The sequence below is a fragment of the Protopterus annectens genome, chromosome 4.part1 (assembly GCF_019279795.1).
Source record: "Protopterus annectens isolate FY-2018-M chromosome 4.part1, PAN1.0, whole genome shotgun sequence".
NCBI classification, from domain to species: domain Eukaryota; kingdom Metazoa; phylum Chordata; order Ceratodontiformes; family Protopteridae; genus Protopterus; species Protopterus annectens.
Genome location: NC_056734.1, coordinates 547,670,041 through 547,679,534, shown reverse-complemented (window position 1 = coordinate 547,679,534; position 9,494 = coordinate 547,670,041). Strand labels below are relative to the sequence as shown.

General features: G+C 39.8%; 1 protein-coding gene across 1 annotated transcript in view; it reads right to left on the bottom strand.

Annotated features, from left to right (window-relative positions):
- The window catches only part of NCK1 (NCK adaptor protein 1), a 1,905,596-nt gene extending 1,898,452 nt beyond the window's left edge, over positions 1-7,144 (bottom strand). The window contains exon 1 of the mRNA XM_044070358.1: positions 6,985-7,144. The gene's annotated coding sequence lies outside the window, so the exon portion shown is untranslated. The remainder of the gene's footprint in view (positions 1-6,984) is intronic.
- Positions 7,145-9,494: the final 2,350 nt, after the last annotated feature.

Here is a 9,494-nt window from a genome sequence, read left to right as displayed (position 1 = left end):
GTAATTTTCTGACCAGGTCTGTGCAGGTAACATTCAGAAATAAAGTCATTGTCACCCATGTTGGTATCAGCTTGGGCAGTGGAACGCACAGAAAGAAATGGCATGTGTCGCCTCACAACAAGAGGTTCTCCAGTTCGATTCTCAGCTGGAGCGCCTTCTGTGTGGAGTCTGCAAATCCTCCCCGCAGCCAAGTGACGTTAAAAACATGCAGGTTTGTGCGTGCGTGAATGGGTGTGCCTTCTTTGAAGGTTGAGTGTCAGGCTTGGCACCGTAAAAATCCAGTGCCAGTCATTAGCGGACCGGAGATCTGCTGTGGGGACCCCTAACTGGGAAAAGCCAAAAGACATTACTATCCTATGGGAGGAGAGTACACATGTTTAGAGACACATATGCAAAAGTTGATTTCCCTGGTGGAGACCAGAGAAAACCACATTGTGCCCTCACTGGGTGGGTGATCAGTCCTTCTTGACATCATTCCCTTGCGGAAGTGAGGGGGGGTTTCAGCACTGATGCCCATTGCACACACCACCTATGGGCTTTCACTGTAAGTGGCACAGCAGCAGGGCATAACAAAAAATAAACCCAGAGACAATCCTGACGGCTGCTTAAATGATAGTTTCTTCTTCTTCCTCTTACCTTCAGCTAAAACCACTATAGCACACACTCATCTAATCTCTTCACTTCTTTATGCCTCACCCATTTTTCTAATGTCTTCACTCCTTTATGCCTCACCCATTTTTACTAATCTATCTAAAAATAATCTTAGCAAATTGGAAATGTCTTACAATAACTGACAGATTTGCTACAGGCAACCCATTTAGAACCCACCATTGCATTAATTTAAAGCAGCTGGGATGGCTTGAACTACAAAATCTGATTAAATTCCATCAACTATCTATAGCCCACAACACTTTTTACAAACCTTCCAAAACTCCTATTCTAGCCACATTCATCACTCCCTATAAAAACCTGAAATCCTTAAGGTCTTCTCAGAGACTTCTAGGACATACCACTAAACCAAACAAGGCTGGTGACTCCCTCTTTTCTAATATTGTTGGAAAAGCCTGGAATCTCCTCCCCAGTGAACTCTCCTCACTTCCCTCAGTATCATGCTTCAAAAACAAATTGAAAGTGTTCCTCAGAACACAGTGGTTATGCCCCTGTACTAAGCCTGACTAGTTATGTATCTCTTAATACTTGGCTCTTTCTACCCCTTCTACTCCAACTGTAATTCCTTCCTTAGTAACCATAATACTATCTCCCTCTAGAACATCTTGATTGTACAAGCATGCTATGTTATGCCTGTATTCTGCACTGCTGAATTTACTGTGATAACCTGTAATATGCATTGTAAATATGATTTTTTTTGTTTAATGTTTCTTTATTTGTTATCTTGTTAATTTCATTGTTCTATGTTGGAGCTTATCTCCCCGGGCCTCTACTGAAAATGGACATGTATCCAGTTAGACTAGCCCGGTCAACAAATGTAAAATAATAGAAATAAAATAAAATCTGATGATGGTTTAGTGAATGAGACAAGTGACTGGAAGGGGGTGATGACAGGCAAGCAGCAGGAGCGGACAACACATTCCCTTCTGCAACATTTATATTTCTAAATATGATTTTCTGACTTTGGGTGACTACTGAAGTTCCATGGGCCACAATGCTCATTGAAGCAGCAAAACTACAAGAACAAAACAGAATTATATACAAGCTCCTAAGTTGAGGTACCTTGGAGCTATTCCCTTTACTGGAGGTACAATAATACTAAATATATATATATATATATATATATATATATATATATATATATATATATAAAACAAACAGCAGGGATATGGGTGGCAACCCCCATGTCAAAGGAATTCAGGGAGAAACTAATTTCTACAAAAATACTGTAATGGTATAACATAACATTATGAAACTTACTTTTTTTTTTTTTTTTATATATATATATATATATATATATATATATATATATATAGAGAGAGAGAGTTTCAGGAACTGCTGTTTCACGTTTCACACTTGTGACAATGGAGCTATAAATGCACATTAGTCAGTTGAGAGTGCCATTATCTAGGACAGAAGGGGTTAAATGATCCACAGCACCTTTAAGTCCCATCACCCACTGACATATTAGACTATGTAAAATGAAGGGGGCATTTAATGGTAGCCTGAGGTAAACACCCTTACCTCAATGGTAATGCCTCCCTCAAAAACCCTACCACCACCACCACTGCAGTGTCAGGTTGCCTGTGCTAGTTCACTAGTTTGCAACACCCTCCCACCAGAAGAGGTGACCAGGCTCCATTTAATCATCCATCTTCTTCCATGTGCCACCTCCAACAGGTATCCTTGCCATTAATCAAACATGGATCACTTAAAGTCACAGTCACAGCTTTATCTGTCTGCACCAATGAAGTTGGCCGTAAATCTTTCATTATAATACATATATATTTTTAAATGATTTGCTTGTTTATTCAGCAATCATAATTTACATCCATCTTGTTAGATATTACGATGTTACCTTTTACTGACATTAAAAATTAGGTTGCTACAACAACATGTGATGTATATTTTGTGTAGACCACTTTGGAGAATTTTTGCATCTTTAAGCGCGTACGTTACCCATCATTATCATACACTATTTATACTTTGCTGACCATGTTAGTCCCATTACGCCAGTGGCCTGTTTTACCCACAGCACATTCCCACTTGCACAGCTGAGAAAAACAGTCTAACCATAAGTACTACTAGCATAAAGCCATGCTCGTCACAAGAGAAAGGCAACCCTTACCTCACCCTGCTTTATGTCTTGCTGATTTTTCTCATAGAATTACACATGGATTGATATTTAATTATTTTAATTCACCAGTTATTAAAATAGGTAGTATGCATTGTTCGTTTTTCATCAAACATTGCAGTTAAACTGTCACAAGATAAAAAACACAATACTTTCCCCTTAAACCCACGTTGTAACCAATATATGCATCTCTGCTAATTTTCGCATAGGATTACATATGGATTGCTATTTAAATGATTTTCATTTGCCAGTTATTCAATAATGCTGAAAGCTTCATTGCAACTGTCTCCCAGAATTTTACACAGAACAGGTTTGTGACAACCACCTCACACTTTAAGGATGATAATGGGATGGGGAAAGCATGACAAAAAAGGAAAACTAGGAACTGTACTTGGTACCACAACATCCTGTTTGCACAGAACACAGATGGGGCCAACTACTAACATTCTATCAAAGAGCAGAGAAGTTAGTATTGTGAAGATTCACACCTAGGCCTTTAACGCCATACCATTTCAAATGAAGAATTTAGCAAGGGAAGGGGCACAGTAAAAAGGAGGATACACATTCCAGTGCATGTTACTATATGCTTATGACAGTATTTTTTTTTTTAAAGATACACACTTTATAACCATTCAAAATCATAGGTCCACCACTCTCAATTTCTACAAATACATCATCATCTTCTTTCGGCTGTTCCCGTTAGGGGTCGTCACAGCAGATCTGTTTCCATTTCTTCCTGTCCTCTGCATCTTGCTCTGCCACACCAACCACCTGCATGTCCTCTCTCACCACATCCATAAACCTTATCTTAGACCTTCCTCTTTTCCCATTACCTGGTAGCTTCATCTTTAGCATCTTTTTCCCAAATATACTCAGCATCCCTCCTCAGCACATGTCCAAACCAACATAAACATGCCTCTCTGGCCTTGTCTCCAAACCTTCCAACCTGGGCTGACCCTCTAATATACTTATTCCTAATCCTGTCCACCCTCATCACACCCAGTGCAAAGCTTAACATCTTTAATTCTGCCACATCCAGCTCAAACTCCTGCCTTTTTGTCAATGCCACTGTCTCCAACCCATATAACATAGCTGGTTTCACTACCCTCTTGTAGACCTTCCCTTTCATTCTTACTGGTACTCATCTGTCACAAATCACTCCTGACACTCTTCTCCACCCACTCCATCCTGCCTGTACTCTCTTCTTCACCTCTCTTCCACACTCACCATTACTCTGAACTATTGATCCCAAGTATTTAAACTCATCCACCGTCGCCACCTCTACTCTCTGCATCCTCACCATTCCTCTATCCTCCCTCTTATTCACACACATATTCTCAGTCCTGCTGACCTTCATTCCTCTTCTCTCTAGCACATATCTCCATCTCTCCAGGGTCTCATCCACCTGTTCCCTACTCTCACTACAAATCACAATGTCATCTGCAAATATCATAGTCCACGGGGACTCCTGTCTGATCTTGTGATTGCAAATAAGAAAGGGCTCAGAGCTGATCCTTGATGTAATCCCACCTCCACCTTAAACGCATTTGTCACTCCCACCGCAGACCTCACCGCTGTCACACTACCCTCGTACATATCCTGTACCACTCTTACATACTTCTCTGACACTTCCAACTTCCTCATGCAATACCACAACTCCTCTCTAGGCACTCTGTCATATGCTTTCTCTAAGTCTACAAAAACACAATGCAACTCCTTCTGACCTTCTCTGTACTTCTCCATCAACACTCTCAGAGCAAATATCGCATCTGTAGTGCTCTTTCCCAGCATGAAACCATACTGCTGATCACTAATCATCACGTCCTTTCTTAACCTAGATTCCACTACTCTTTCCCATAACTTCATGCTGTGACTGATTAATTTAATCCCTCCGTAGTTACCACAGCTCTGCACATCACCCTTATTCTTAAAAAATCGGTACCAAAACACTTTTTGTCCATTCCTCAGGCATCCTCTCATGTTCCAAGATTTCATTACAAAATCTGGTTAAAAACTCCACTGCCATTTCACCTAAACACCCCCATGCTTCCACAGGTATGTCATATGGACCAACAGCCTTTCCATTCTTCATCCTCTTCATAACTATCCTTACTTCCTCCTTGCTAATCCATTGTACTTCATGATTCACTATCCCCACATCATCCAACCTTCTCTCCCTATCATTCTCTTCATTCATCAACTCCTCCAAGTTTTCTTTCCATCTCCTCAGCACACTCTCCTCGCTTGTGAGTATGTTTCCCTCATTATCCTTTATCTGCTGCACATCTAGCTCAGTCCCTCTGTCAAGCATTTCGGTACATGTCCTCTTCTCCCTTCTTAGTGTCCAACCTTTCATACAACTCTTCATATGCCTTGTCCTTCGCCACCTCTCTCTTTGCCATACACCTCATCTCCTTATACTCCTGTCTACTTTCTTCATCTCTCTGACATTACAAATACCCTTGTGAAAATTCCAACATATAGGTCCACCACTCACAATTTCTACAAATACCCTTGTGAAAATTCCAACGCATCTCAAATAATTAAAATTATAACACCTGCAAAAAATTCTTATTCTGATCTAAATTACTAACAATGGTATAATGATTACATTAACTAAAGAATTTGCAAATGTTTTTGAAACCATTTTGCATGATAATTTCTTTACAACAAACCACCAACTATGGAAGACTGCTAAAAGCAAAACACAAGCAGACCTGAAGAAAGGCATTATAATTCAACATGAGTATATGCACACAGTCACCAAACCAAAATATTCTAAAAAAAATTATGCATACAAGTTAAAAAGACAAGTAATTAATTTACCTATAAAAACACCTCTGTTGCATCCTCACTAATGTAGCACTAGATAGTAATAACTTATCAAGTTGCAGGCAACTAAAACAAAAATCAGACTCGCTTGTTTTATTACTTCAGCTCACCCCTTATGCAAATAAGACTGGTTCTGGCAATCTGACAGGTAAGCAGGGATATAAGCAGGATAAAGTGGCACCTTACCACCTGTCAGCACTGCCAGCTTCTGACCTGCCTTACTTTTCATAGTATAAAGCAAATAGTTTTGTCAGCATTGTTCAAAGAGGACTTTTTTTAATTTCTGACAGCTTATAGTTACAGTGACAGTCACACATTATTGCACAACATGTCATATTTACATAAATATGGTCAACAAGATAAGTAAAATTGAGGTAAAGCTTTGCTAGAAGTTAGCAAATATTCCCAGAGCTGTTGCAGTTTATTGCCCTCCTGTGTAAATTGTTATGGAAACAGCCACTCTTGGTGAGTAAACAGACATCAGTAAAAACAAAACGAAATTAATAACATGCAGACAAGTTGCTGGACAATCAGTTGTGCTGTTTTGACAGACAGACGTATAGATACCATCTTAGAAATATCAAGTAATCTGAAACAAATAAAAAAAGAGAACTATGCAGAATATCAGACTGTTTAGACAGCAGGCTGGTCACTACCACCACTGTCCGAGCCAGGTTCCTCCAAGTAAAATAAGAGGGGAAATGGCCCACCAATTTTACAGTAGCAGCACATTGAAACCCTACGGGATTAGAGTAAAATACTGAAGCTTTGTTTTCCATCATATTCTTCATGACAGTTTCTTAGATGTTTAAATAAGATGTTGCTAATACAGTACTTTGTTTGATTGCAGAACGTGCAGCCAATATATTTAAATAAATAAAATACGTCATTCTTCTGCTAGCAGCAGTGTAAGGGGTGGTTTCGTGTGTGCGTGGAGAGTAAGGATAACCCGTCCGTCGGAAATCATCAGTTCCGAAACTGGTTATGTGATTTTTATGCAATTTTCAAACAAGAAAAACCCCGCGCAAGAATAAATAACGTGTAATTTAACAAATCCGAGATTCTTTAAAATCTGATCAGTATTGTGTTCTGTTTGCGCCATAACACAGTAAAAATAATCTTTATTTTAATTCCATAACCAGCTCTATACTTAATGACAGAAACGTGTAGGTTTACCAATGAGAGGAATAAGCAATCAGAAAGGCTTGTCTGAGACGCAAGAATGCACATCTGTACAGTCACAAGAGAACGCTACAGTGAGGAACTCGGTTCAAAAAAAATAGCCACACTCAAAACGCAACTGCAGTAAACAGTTTATGCCAGGCACAAAAAATGTATTTTCTTCTTACCTTGATGACAGATACGTTTTCCCACACCCTTAATTCCAATGCAGAGAAAGTTTTAAAGCCCCATTAAAAACTTTCAGCTACAGCAAATACTTCCCGTTCCATATTAATTAAAGCTGTCTCACTCAGAGCTGCTTACTCAAATCCCGCCCCTGCCTCGCAATCATTGGTTCCGGATCGGGCAGTAACTTCCGGGTGTGTAAAAGTTGAGTCCTGTTCGGGTCTGAACTTTAGACTGAGTATTTTTTATTACGTCTATTTTGGACTGTCCCATAAGTTTCACTAAATGTATAGCGACAGCCAGGTCAATAAACCATTAAATGATGTGACTGATCATCACTCTTAATGGTGGCGGCACCGCGTATTAAGAGTAGATGGATGGTGAAATACAAACCTTCTTAACTTCGGTGTAGCTATAAAATGACAAAATATTTTACTCGAGTGGCGGATAAATAATGCTTGTTTCTTCTAAAACAGTTAACGTTAAACTGGTAGTTATGTGCTGTCGTAAAATAATACCTCTCAACTGTACAGATTTTCGCAAAATGTCCAGATTTTTGCCTCATATTTAGGTCTGTTTTTCATAAAATTGTGGTTTTCTAACAAATTATTGGCAAGTCATTAAATATTTAAAGATAGAAACTAATGAAAGGCATTTGAGTTTAAGACTTAAAACCCTTCAGAAAATCCATGATAATGCAAAACCTGTTATTCTATCACCTTTTTATGTTTGTAAGCGGTGGTGCAGCGGTTAGCGTTGCCGCTTCAAAGCAAGAAGTTCTCCAGTTCAGTCCTCAGTTGGGGTGCCTTCTGTCCGGAGTCTGCATGTCCTCCCTGTGGACGCGTGGGTTTGTGCTCTGGTTTCATCCCAAAGACATGCTGTAGATGAACTGGACACACTAAATTGGCCCTAGGGGTGCGTGTGTGTGCCTTCAGTGGAAGGATGGGCGTCGGGCTGGCAACTCGACACCGTAAAACTCCACTACCAATTATGAGCAGACAGGTGATCCGCTGTGGCGACCCCTAACCGGGAAAAAGCCGAAAGAAGAAGAGCAGTATTTAAAATTTTCCCTATTTTGGGCCTTTGACCCCTATGATGTATGGCTTTCTCCAGATTTCTTGATCTTAGAGGTTCAAATGTAGGTGTTTGATGTTTAGTATCATGGGCAAGTCTTGTACGGAGTTGTACTGTGACACGGACCCCTGTGCGTCTTGTTTAACGCACGACTTTTGTCTTTAAAAGCAGGTTTCAGTTTAAGTGCTTGAACTTGCTCTTTAAAATATTTTGGGGGAGCATAACCGTTTGGTAAGTTTCATTTGTTGTCAAGTAACCGAGTAAAACTTGTAGCAGCTGCATTAATATTGTTCACATAAACTGGACGGGGTTTTCGTTTCATTTAGAAGGATTAATGGAGAGACAATAGTATTGCTTATAATTCAGATGTTCCTGTTAAAATAGCAATTACAAATTACCTTTTTAAAATACGTAGTGTGTAGGTTCATGTATTGAGACATTAGGATGTGTGCTGCATACCCATAATGGCATGATACGGAATCTTATCACTTTTCCGCCACTTAGGGCCGACCTTTGGTCAACTGGTAACCTAGGCAAAAGCGTTCCACAGTGCTCCTCCCATAACATCACCCCGTGCCCACATCCTGGTCTACTACACCATACAGATTACTTGTCCCCCCCCCCCCCTTTTTCTCACAGTTTGTCTTTTATGTTTTTATCCTGTATTCATTCAACATATTTTATCCTTTTACTACAAAAAATAAATACTGGAAAAGCACCCCTGCTAGAGCCGCGCCCTAGGCAGCTGCCTAGTTGGCATATGCCTAAGACTGGCTATGCCACCACTCTCCACATTCAGAAATGACAATAATACACTATAATCAGCTGGGGTTGCCACCTGCTCATCCTTCCATTTCCAGACAAATAAACAGCACCACCTGCAGAATGAAAACACACCCCATGCTTCAGGACTGTCATACCAATTTTAGCAAGTCACACCCAGAAATAACAGTTTTTAAATGCTATAACCATACACAGTAACTATTGGCAGCCTTAGATGATATGGAGCCCTAGGCAAAGTACTCCATGGCACTTCCTATCCAAGTTATCTACTGTCACCCTGGCATACACCCCAGTGTTTCCCTGTTTTCCTCCCATTCTTGCCTCCTTTTGTTTTGTTTTACCAAATGTTGCCTTATTTGTTAGCTGTTTCCTTCATCCTTTCAATACATCCTAAATGGTCATTTACCTAGTAAATAATTTAGTTAGGCTGGGAGTATGTAGGCCTCAAGGTCACCAGATGTTACATGTTCCAGTTGCTACAGGTTCTAAATGCTTTGAGGTGCATTTTTAGAGATGTTACACAAATTTTGTCCAATGATTGAACAATAATCATGACTTTGGCAATTAACAATTATTTTTCTTTCAAGGAAAAAATAAGTCATGCTCAAGGATGGTAACACAGTAATTACCACTAAATTAAGTAGCAGTTACCCAT